The sequence below is a fragment of the Rattus norvegicus genome, chromosome 10 (genome assembly GCF_021556685.1).
Source record: "Rattus norvegicus strain SHRSP/BbbUtx chromosome 10, alternate assembly SHRSP_T2T, whole genome shotgun sequence".
NCBI classification, from domain to species: Eukaryota; Metazoa; Chordata; class Mammalia; order Rodentia; family Muridae; genus Rattus; species Rattus norvegicus.
Window position 1 is genome coordinate 36,980,914 of NC_141543.1, and position 10,837 is coordinate 36,991,750.

The window sequence follows — 10,837 nt, forward strand, 5'->3', positions numbered from 1 at the left end:
AGACAGAGAGGAAGTGTTAGGTGAAAATGCCACTCAAAATCATTATTGTGGCTAATGGGGAAGCTAAATTCATTATATGAAACATGGCAGACTGAGGTACTGTGATCACTGCCTGGCAGCAATCCCTACCTGCATTCCACCCTGTACCACCTAGATGAAGTCTCAACTGAAGGTATTGACTAGAAATAATTGACCACAGGCAAGTACACTGGGATATTTCCATGTTACTTGACCCAGTTCAGTGTGGACTCCATGATTTCCAAAGTCGGGGTCCAGGACTGTAGCATGCAATTAAAAAATAAAACCATGCTATGACCGGCTAAGCACCAGCAACAGCATTCTCCCCACCCCCATGTGGATCCCCAAGAGGTGGTCTGCCCAGGTTCCCTTGGTTAGATGCGGCTGAATCATTCCACACTCCCAAGCCAACTGCCCCCTGCAGCTAGCCAGTCATTTTTTTGTCCAATTAAAAGACTTTTTCTTTCAGATATAAATTGAGCACAACTATTACCATTCCGTAATTTATAAAAAAAAAAAAAACAAAAACCTGGCTGCTTTGGCTCATATCCCCTAGTCCAATAAAATGAAAACTCCAGAGGCTTGTAATTTACCAGCCAGATTTATAACAGTAAATCTTCAACTCCCAAAATGACCACACAAAGAACTCAAGATTCAATTTTGATTCAAATTCAAGAAACAAACTGCACACTTAGATTGGACAAATGTGCCCTATATTACTCAGTTGTCTATCTGTGAAATACCCAGTTATTTATGGCTCCTAGGACCACGTGGTTCAGGCTCATTATCCTCTCCTTCTAGTATCATCTTGTCTGTCCTGTCTCCGTCTCTGTCTCCATCTCTGTCTCTTTCCCCATGCCCCTCTGTCTGTCTCTGTCTGTCTGTCTGTCTCTGTCTCTGTCTCTCTGTCTCTCAGTCTCTGTCTCTGTCTCTCTCTCTCTCTTTCTCTTTATCTTTCCCCTCTAAAACTTTCAGCTCCACCTTCCCTTCCACTGTCCAATCACAGGCTCTCTAGTCTTATCTGACTAATGAAGATTTCACCTGACCACACCTGATCACAGGCACTCTTGAGGGAGCAGAACATACAAACAGCAATCCACAACATTTCCCCTTTTTTGTCCAATTAAATGCCTTTTTTCTTTCAGATATAAATTGAGCACAACTATTACCATTCTGTAATTTATAAAGTATAAGTTGTACTTAACACCCAGTCCATCAGTTTTGTCAATTAAATAAAGCACTCTACCATCTATCCTAACTTTAAATGACTTACAATTCTACACCTGAGTTATGTCCTGATTTAGCTTATATACTTTCTGAAAACCATCTTCTCAATGCCTGCCTACACAGTCTCAACATGTTGGAGCATCAGTCTGTGGCCGTTGGGCCCAGGATCATCTGACAGACCTTTGTAACACAGAATTATTAAGGACCGATTACCCTGTCTTAGCAGAGATTATTAGTCAACTATTCTCCATAGTGTGTCCTTTTTCTGGACAGTATTTTTGTCTGTAGATGAATAGGCAATTTCTGCTCAGTGGTTACCTTGCCATGATGTACAACCTCACCACTTGAAGGTATAGATGCTTAGTTTCTTCTTTGAATCCAAGAATGGGGGGGGGGGGCTGTCAGGAGCAGATACATCTCAATAACAAAATTAAATAACATTAAATGTCACATTCCATGGATTTTGGATGATTATGAAAACTATCTATGTAGAGTAATATGGACTGTCTGTTGCCTTTTAACTACTCTCAGCTATTTCTAATTAAAATATCTTGAAAACACCCTTACAATTAAGTCATAACCATGAGTTTGCTGTCATTAAACTTGTATGCTTAATCATCTAAAATCAGTTTGTAATGGAAGTTATAGGACTGGGTCTAAGCTTTGTATTTTTAAACTTTTGTATCATTAGAAGAAATTAATACCAATGAAAGCATTAAATCTGTATCAAAATAAATTCTGTAACAATGTAAGATATTATTTCAACTTCAACTTTGTAGCGATTATAAAGATTTCTACCAACTGAGATTATGGCTACACAATCAATCTAGCAATTTCCTCCTTGCTCCATTATGAACATTTCTAAATGCCCTAGAAAGACAACCTAGAAAAAACTACCTCCAGACCCCAAGCCCAGGGAACCAGGACAACTCTTAATAACTTCTCCCTGCTGATTATGGGTGTTGAGATACCTTTGAAAGGGGAGTAGGGAAAATGGGAGAGTTGGTTAGGCCTTAAGAAGGTCACACCAACAATTGTTATTGGTCTCTGATGTCTAAGTTCTGACTGGATTCATCTGAAAATCCATGACATCAGGAGTTCAAGCAGGTCAGCTCAGCATGTCTGAAGATGAATCTCACCAAAGCTGTACACTCTACAATATACAAATCTCAGAAACAGAATTTAAAGTACCATCAAGATATCTGTATGGGTTGTGTTAGTCTGTGTTGGGTGTATAGACTAGTCAAGATGAAATTCTGCTCCTTGAACATGTGAAAGACAGTCTTTTTTATGAGCCAATTTTAGTAATGACCAATAATGTCTTCATTCATGCCATGTGAGGGATGGCACAAAGAATCTTTACCTCTTTTGTTTGATTCTCTTGAATCTAGTTCTTTAGGGGATATTTCTCTTTCATATATGATGCATATAACTCTGGAAGGTGTCCAGAGACTAACCATCTTTTCAAAAAAAACACAAACACAAAACCTTTCTCCCAAATTAGTATGTCTTTTAGTCAGTAACCAGGAAAATTTTTAGCTTGCCCTCTCAGGACCATATAAATGTGGATAGTGCTAGTTGGAGCAAACTAGCAGTTAGCATGGGTGCATTTGTTTCTGTTTTTGACTGTGGATATGGCATTCTCAGCCACTTTCTAGTTCTGGTCATGTCTTCCCTGACCATTGACCGGAATTGACCATAACAGGGAATTATAAGACACAGGTGAATTCAACAGCTCTGCCAGCCAACTCTCTGACATTCATAAAATCCATCAGGTAGAAGCAGTTCTTGGTAGTATGGTTAAAAGATGCTAAGTTCAGATGTGAACAGAAAGCTGCAGATGACTGTGAAAAACCCAGGACTACCCCCACCCCACCCCAATCCAACCAGTAGTTCATACCTAGATCTGAATCTCTGCAGTGGTCTGGCTCTAATAGGATGGGATGAGGTCCTTAATAAAGAAAAAGATTATGTCAAGTAAATACTTGCAGATGAATACTGAAGAAGATGAAGAAAGAGAACCCAACTATGGATTTGATGAACAAACACACAAGAGTAGGAGAGCCAAGAGAAAGGCCTCAGTCCTTGGGAGATAAAAGGAAGAGAGAATTATAATACTGATAGATTGGTCTGTGAGAGCTAAACCCACAGAAGCTCAAGTCTGAGGACTGAGAAGTAACCATTGCGGTAATTCTGAACTCATCCCCAATGGCTTCATGGGATCATAGACTCTTACAGGACACCCCCCATTTATAGTTCACTCTCCATGGTTTGCATCACCTGAAGTCAAACACAATTGGAAAACATTAAATGAAGTAGTCCATGAGTCAGCAATTCATAAGGGTTTGCTTGTAAGTTACTCTGAGTAGGGTGCTGGCATGTTATCATGCTCAGTACCTTCTTGTTGAAAGGTGAGTTACCCCATTGCTCAGTGTCATGATGGAGTATAGGCCATATGGGATGTCAAAACTCACCATTGTAGTATTGCAATATGTGTATGTTCTATCTAGCACAACCCTGCATTTCAATTGTCCACTAGCCTTCCAGAAGATTCCCTCTGCATAGGGGAACTACTATAGAGCATTCAAATATTTGTCTATTAAGTGGGCTCTTTTCATTTTATATACTCATTCATTCATTCATTCATTCATTCACTCATTTTTATTTCCCTTTCCAATTACCATTAATTATGCTTCAAATATTTTATTTTTAATTTATTTTTTGGTAATTTCATACAAGAATACAATATATTTAGACCTTATTTACTTTCCATCCTCCAACTTTTTTAAGGGTCCTGCCCATGCCCTAAATGTTTTAGTATACCTCATCCTCATTCCACTTCATGTCTTTTTTGTTTTGTTTTTTTGAAACAAGTTTTTTGTGTGTAGCGCTGTATGTCCTGGAACTGGCTCTATAGACCAGGCCAACCTCAAACTCAGAGATCTGGCAGCCTCTTCTTCCTGAGTGCTGGGATTAAAAGCATGTGTCACTATGCCCAGATTCTACATATTTTTCTTTTTCTTAATAACCCAGAGTTGAATCATTATTTATTGGCACATGTATAGAGGGCCATCCCCGGAGAATGGGCAACCTAAAAAATTGACTCTCCTTCCCTAAGTAAGAATCCTTCAAATGCTAAAAGGTTCAACTTGGCATGGGCTTCTGGAATCTCTCCTTAGCCAAGTTGGCTTGATCTTATTCAGGTCTTGTCAGGAATCATAGTTTCTGTGAGTTTGTAAGTGTATAGCTCTGTCATATTTAGAGAACATTGTTTGCAGCAGTCTATTCCAACCTCGACTCCTCGACTCTTTTTTTTTTTTTTAAGATTTATTTATTTAATGTATAGGAGAACACTGTCATTATCTTCAGACACACCAGAAGAGGGCATCGGATCCCATCATAGATGGTTGTGAGCCACCATGTGGTTGCTGGGAATTGAACTCAGGACCTCTGGAAGAGCAGTCAGTGCTCTTAACCACTGAGCCATCTCTCCAGCCCCCAACCTCAACTTTTACATTCTTTCCCTCTATTATGCTCTCTGAGCCTCAGGAGAAGGAGTGTGATGCAGATGTCCCTGTTAGAGCTGAGCCCTCCAAAGACACTTACTGACTTCACTTTGACCTGTCACTGTATAAGCTACCACATGCTGCCTAAAAGGCTAGTGTGATGAAGGGGGAAGGCTGCACTAGTCCATGGTATAAGGAAAAATGTTTAGAGGATATTTTAATACTAAGCCCTTTAGGAAGAATATTTGTAGGTTCTCCATAAGGACCTTGGACTTTCCCAGTCATGGGTTCTTGGCCAGGTTCACAGGACCACCCTCTCCACATTCTTGATAGCATCCTTTGACACAGAAAAGTTTGCCTTTTGATAACTTCAACATAACTATTATTTCAATTGTTTATGCTTCTACTGTTATAGCTAAGAATCCTTTCCTAACCCAAAACATTGAAGCCCCTGCTATTGCTTGATCTTTCTTAAAAATCTAAACTCTCCCTTGTATGGCAAAAACACAATAAAAAGTAAGTGAAAGCTGTAATAAATGTTGAGTGGATCAGTGACAGTACAAAATAAATGTGAATTTTCTATCTTTAGTACACACACACACACACACACACATATATAATGTAGGTTTTCTTTAAGAAATTTATACTATATATTTATATCCTTATTTTGGGTATTTCCACAACATAATATTTTTATTTAGTGTCTGGGAATTTCATTCAATACAGACCTATCACACTTGCTTCCTATTCCTACCAGGTCCACAATCCTACCTTTGTACCCACCCCCATACCAACCACACATCACACACACACACACACACACACACACACACACACACACACACACCCCACCACCACCACCACCACCACCACCACCACCACCACCACCACCACCACCACCACCAACATCAACAACAACGGTGAGTATCTACACTTCGGCATCTCTGTCACAACTTTTAAGGGCTCTTTTTAGTAGCTTCATGTCTGGACTGTTTCTATTTGGGAGGTCGTGGAGGTTGTCACAGAAGCCTTCCCTTCTCTCATTCTCAGTTACCAGCCTGTAGCCATCCATGCCATTGCAAAAGAAGTTTCCCCACGCATAACATCTAGTGGCAGCACAGATCATGGACTTCACGGTTTCCAGAGGCAACGAACACTAAAGTGGTGCAGCATGGATCTCAGGGGTCTTCCTAGGAGACCTAACCCAGAAAACGAATCATTCTTCATCTTAGATGTCTTGTTGCTCAGTCCGAATGATGCTGTGGTTGGGCAGCATTTCGAGGGACAGGACCGATGCAAGGTCCAGGCTGCTATACACCATCTTGTTCTCAATGCCCAGTGTCCTACCGGTATCCCAGGCTCAAACACGTGTTTGCTGCCAATAGGCAGTGCCTGGCCCGAAGCTTTCCTCACCCCAGCAGGGCGAGCAGCTTGAGAGGCAGCAGCAGCAGAATTTTCTATCTTAAAAAGCTGGAGTCTATATTAGAGAGCCACTTAGTATGGTTATCATGTATAACACCAGAGTTCCAAATCCCCAGGCTTTACCACATGGAACTATAGATACCTCCAGAATAGGCTCCACCTACTGGCTCAGGAGCAGAAGTACAACCTCCAGTCCTACTTGTAGTTGATGAGGACTGTTCTGACTCTGAGCTTTGAAAAGGCTAGGCTCTCTCCCTCTACCTGCTCAGTCTGAACCCAGCCTCCTGCTGTCTGTTTCACTCAGTGCCTGGCTTGCCTCCTTCCTACGGTTGTATCTCTGGGCCTTTCCTCAGTGTAGACTGGAAGGCTGAACTGAGGCTGTGTTTCAAGAATGGCTTGTGGCTGAGGCCTTCTAAGTCACAAGTGGGAAAATGGGAATTTTCTCTCCTGCCGACCCACGTGCCAGAGGAATCAGTCCAATCCACAGCTGGGTTCAGGGCTTGTGAGGGCTGTGGACCTACCCTGTGGTAGGACAGCCCATCTGCTCCTGCTCACCTCTGAGAGTAGTTTCTCCTCCTGCTGCTTCCTGGGAAACTGCAGGGGTGAGACCCAGGCTTCTGCACAATTCTCTGCATCACATGCCCCTCTCTTCCCCCTTTCAGGGATCCTTTCATTTCCTGCTTCATTTCTGAAGGGCTGAATTCTTTCCTTGGGAAACAGCCTGCTATTTCTGATTCTAATCAACTCTGTCCTAGGCTCACAAAGAGTGAATCTCTAATCTTCCTTCTCATCTGGAAGTCCCTGCACTTGGGGCACCTAAATCAGTTGAAGACTCATCTGACACACACACACACACACACACACACACACACAAACTATGCCAATGAATACTCACAGCAGATAGCTTAGTTTCCAGAACTCGGAAACTTCCAAACTTTCTCCTACAGCGAATGAATCAACAAGCTTTAGTATCCTCCAGCAAGGAGATAAATGGTATTGATCTATGAAGTCAGGAGCTGTACTGGCTATCCATGGTCATACACATGTTATCTCTGCACTCAAGGTACTGAGGAAGGGGGATCGCAGGTTAGAGGCTCACCTACTATACAGGAGGAACCTCTCTCAGAATAGTAAAACCCCAAGACTGGACAGATGGCTCAGCAGTTAGGGCCATTGCTGTTTCTATGGAAGACACAGATTCTATTCCCAGCACCCAAGTGAGGTGATCCATAGCTGCCTGTATTTCTAGTTCCAGAGGAGGATTGGACACCATTTTTGGTCTCTCTGGGCAGAGACACATACATGTACATGCACACATGCATGAACACACACACACACACACACACACACACACACACACACACAAACTTTTAAAATCAAATAATCAAGAAAGCAAGCAAATAGCCAAACAAAGAAACAAGAACCACAGGGAAACAAAAGAAAGAAAGAGAAAGAGAGAAAGAAAGAAAAAGAAGAAAGAAAGAAAGGAAGGAAAGAAGGAAGGAAGGGAGGAAGAAAAAGAAAGAAAAATGGTGGTAGAGATTTAGGAGAGGTAGGGATGATTGCGTCCAACATGTATCCTCAGAGTCAGGATAGACGTCATCAAATGTCAAGAAGAGTAGAGTTTGGTACCTCAGAGCCTGAGTCAATGGGTGAAGCAGATTCTGGAGGAATCTCTTGTTCACTATAGAACCTGGGAATTTGGTACTTCTGAGGTTATTTCCTGGCCTATCACACTGTTCTCTATGAAGCAATATTGGTGAATATTTGTCATAATACATTTGTCAAGACCCAGAATGCACAAGAGCAAGAGCAAGAGACTATGGACTTCAGTTGACAATTGTGCCAACATTGGTTCATCAGTTTTGACATCTGTGCCACAACGATGGGGAATGCTGATGCTGGAAAGGCCTCTCCCTCTTCCCCTCCTTCCCCTCTTCTTTCTTCCTTCCCCCTTTCGTCTCCCAAACCTTTCTTCTACACTTGCTCTATCTCTCCTTCTTGCTCTTAATCTCTCTCTTTTTCTCTCTTTCAACCAGCATGTGTGTATGTCTGGGTTGGAGGGGGAAGGTGGTTTTGTGAAAAATCTGTCTTTTCCACTTAGTTTTGCTATGAGTATAAAACTATTCTTAAAAAAAAAAACCAAAATTTGCTAAGATGATGCCTGGGTCAACATCAAAGTATTTTTAGGCTCCTGCAGGTGCAAAAACTGGTGAAGACAGCTAGCCCATATCAGTATCTGCAGTGAAGGTCAGGGGTCACCCCAGATCATCTCCCCACAACACAGTGTGGATTTTCTTCGCTGTTGTTCGTTTTTAAAAAATGGTTTTGTGATAAAACTGTGAGTCCTGTGAAGGCCAGGGACAGAGTCAGCTAACAGCTGGACACCAACTTCCTCAGGAGCCTCACAGTTGCTTGGGGGAACTCAGACTTCTTGTTCCCAATACTACCTCCTGGAAGCCAGACCTGGGGCAGACCTGCTCTCACTGACCTCACACGCTGTCAATGACTTGGTTGTACTCCTGCCCCCTCCCACTGTTGTTATTGTCCTGTTCCATTTTCTGCATTTTATGTTCCTCCAGAGAACCCAATTCAGACATCATGAAGGCATTCTGTCCTCTGTCCTCTCTCTTCTCAGTCTCCCTAGGTCAGTGGGTTTTGGTCTGAGCCACACACATAAATCATCCACAGAAATTGAACACTCAGGATGACAGCAGCTGACATCCTGAGATCGTAATTAGTGGGCCAGTGGACACTTTTCAGCTCTCCAGATGAGGAAGGGCCAAAGTGACAAACTACAGGTCTTGATGAGCCCTTGACATTTCTCCAAACTTCAATGCTCTCCTCTACCTGATCACAAAGATAATTATGAAAAATACACTGTCTTTCTGAAATAAATTTAAATATAAAATATAACCTGAAGAAAATTTAGAAATTTAGAAGTCTAAAGAAAACCCATGGTAGTCCCAAACACTGTCACACCTGCAATAGGACTTCCCTCAGCAGACAGCCTGTGTCCTGCTCTGTTCTTCCCCTTTCATTTCCACACTGTCTCCTCCTTGTATCTAATTCAGAGCTCAGTGGGTGAGTTTAGGAACACTGAGCATCAAGACAGAAGTGGAGTAGAAATAGCACTAATGAACTCAGTCCCTTGATCCATTATTCTCTTCCCTTGATGTGGGCCTGGTCCATACTCACCTTGGTAACCTCTCCTACTAAGAAACCCATCCTTATCCTAAGATCAACTGCATAATAAATGATCATATTTCCAGAGCTATAAGAAATTTCCCACCTCTAAAATGACATTAAGGGCTGGAGAGATGGCTCAGTGGTTAAGAACACTTCTAGAGCTCCTGAGTTCAAATCCCAGGAACCATATGGTGGCTCACAACCATCTGTAATGAGATCTGATGCCCTCTTCTGGTGCTAGAAGTGTATTTCAGCTACAGTGTGCTTATATATAATAAATAATTTAAAAAAAAAATAAAAGCAACAGTAGATTCCTTTAAAACCTCCGTGCTCCCATGATTGAAGCCCTTTGGAGAAGATGGGGAAGTGACATCTAAAAGTACAACAAAATAGACAAAATATGATTACAAAATTCTTCTGAATTCAAAATTAACCTCCCACCCACCCATACTTTATTTTTAGCTTTTAAATATTGTTCCTCTCTTGATAGTTTAAATAACCAAGACTATTTCTGTATTACCGGTAATTGTGTTGACTCAAAAAGAAAACAACTTTCTAAAAATGTTCACATTTGAGAGAACCGCTGCAGTGAGTGGAGACACTGAGGTGTTGCTGATATAAGAATTAGGATGATGTTAACCTTGAGTTTTGAGTATACACGGTAGAGGGTTACCCTCTCCCTGTAGCTGGAAGAATCAACACAGAAAATAGCCCTGGAGCCCTATTGGATGTGATTCTGAAGTTAGTGACAATCTCTGTAATCTCAGGCAGAAGGCACTTCAGAGGGCCACTGGGACTCTTCTTCAGGGTTGAGACTGTCTTCATTAACATAGACCTTGTCTTTACCTTTGGACTGCACAACCACTGTGTTCTGCAAAGCTGTGTTCTTAGACTCAGGGAAGGTGGGGGAGAGAGAGGGGGGGAGGGGAAGAGAGAGAGGGGGGGAGGGGAAGAGGGAGAGAGGGAGAGAGGGGGAAGGGGGAGAGGGAGAGAGGGAGAGAGGGGGAAGGGGGGAGAGGGAGAGAGGGAGAGAGGGGGAAGGGGGGAGAGGGAGAGAGTAAGAAGAGAGAAGTTGTAAAACCAGGTCCTCTTTAAGGTTTGGGCAGAACATTTATGATACACTGGTGCATACTCAGGACACCAGGAGTCCCATGCACAAAAATATTATGGACCACACCTGTAATCCCAGAACTAAGGAATCTGAGGCAGGGCGGGGGTTGTGAATTCTAGTCTGGCCTAGGCTACATAGAAATTTCAGATCAGTCTGGACCACATAGTAAGACCCTGTCTCAAATCAATAAACCAATCAATAAAGAATTGATTTAGTAGCTAAAGAGAGCATAGGGAGGAATTATTAAGACAATGAGTTCAAAAACAATCTACACAATCCACGTGAGCTTACCTCAGAGAGCAGGTCTTCTTTCTCATAACCATGTACCCCAAATTGGGGTGGGAGAAGGATGGTGGGAGAGGTT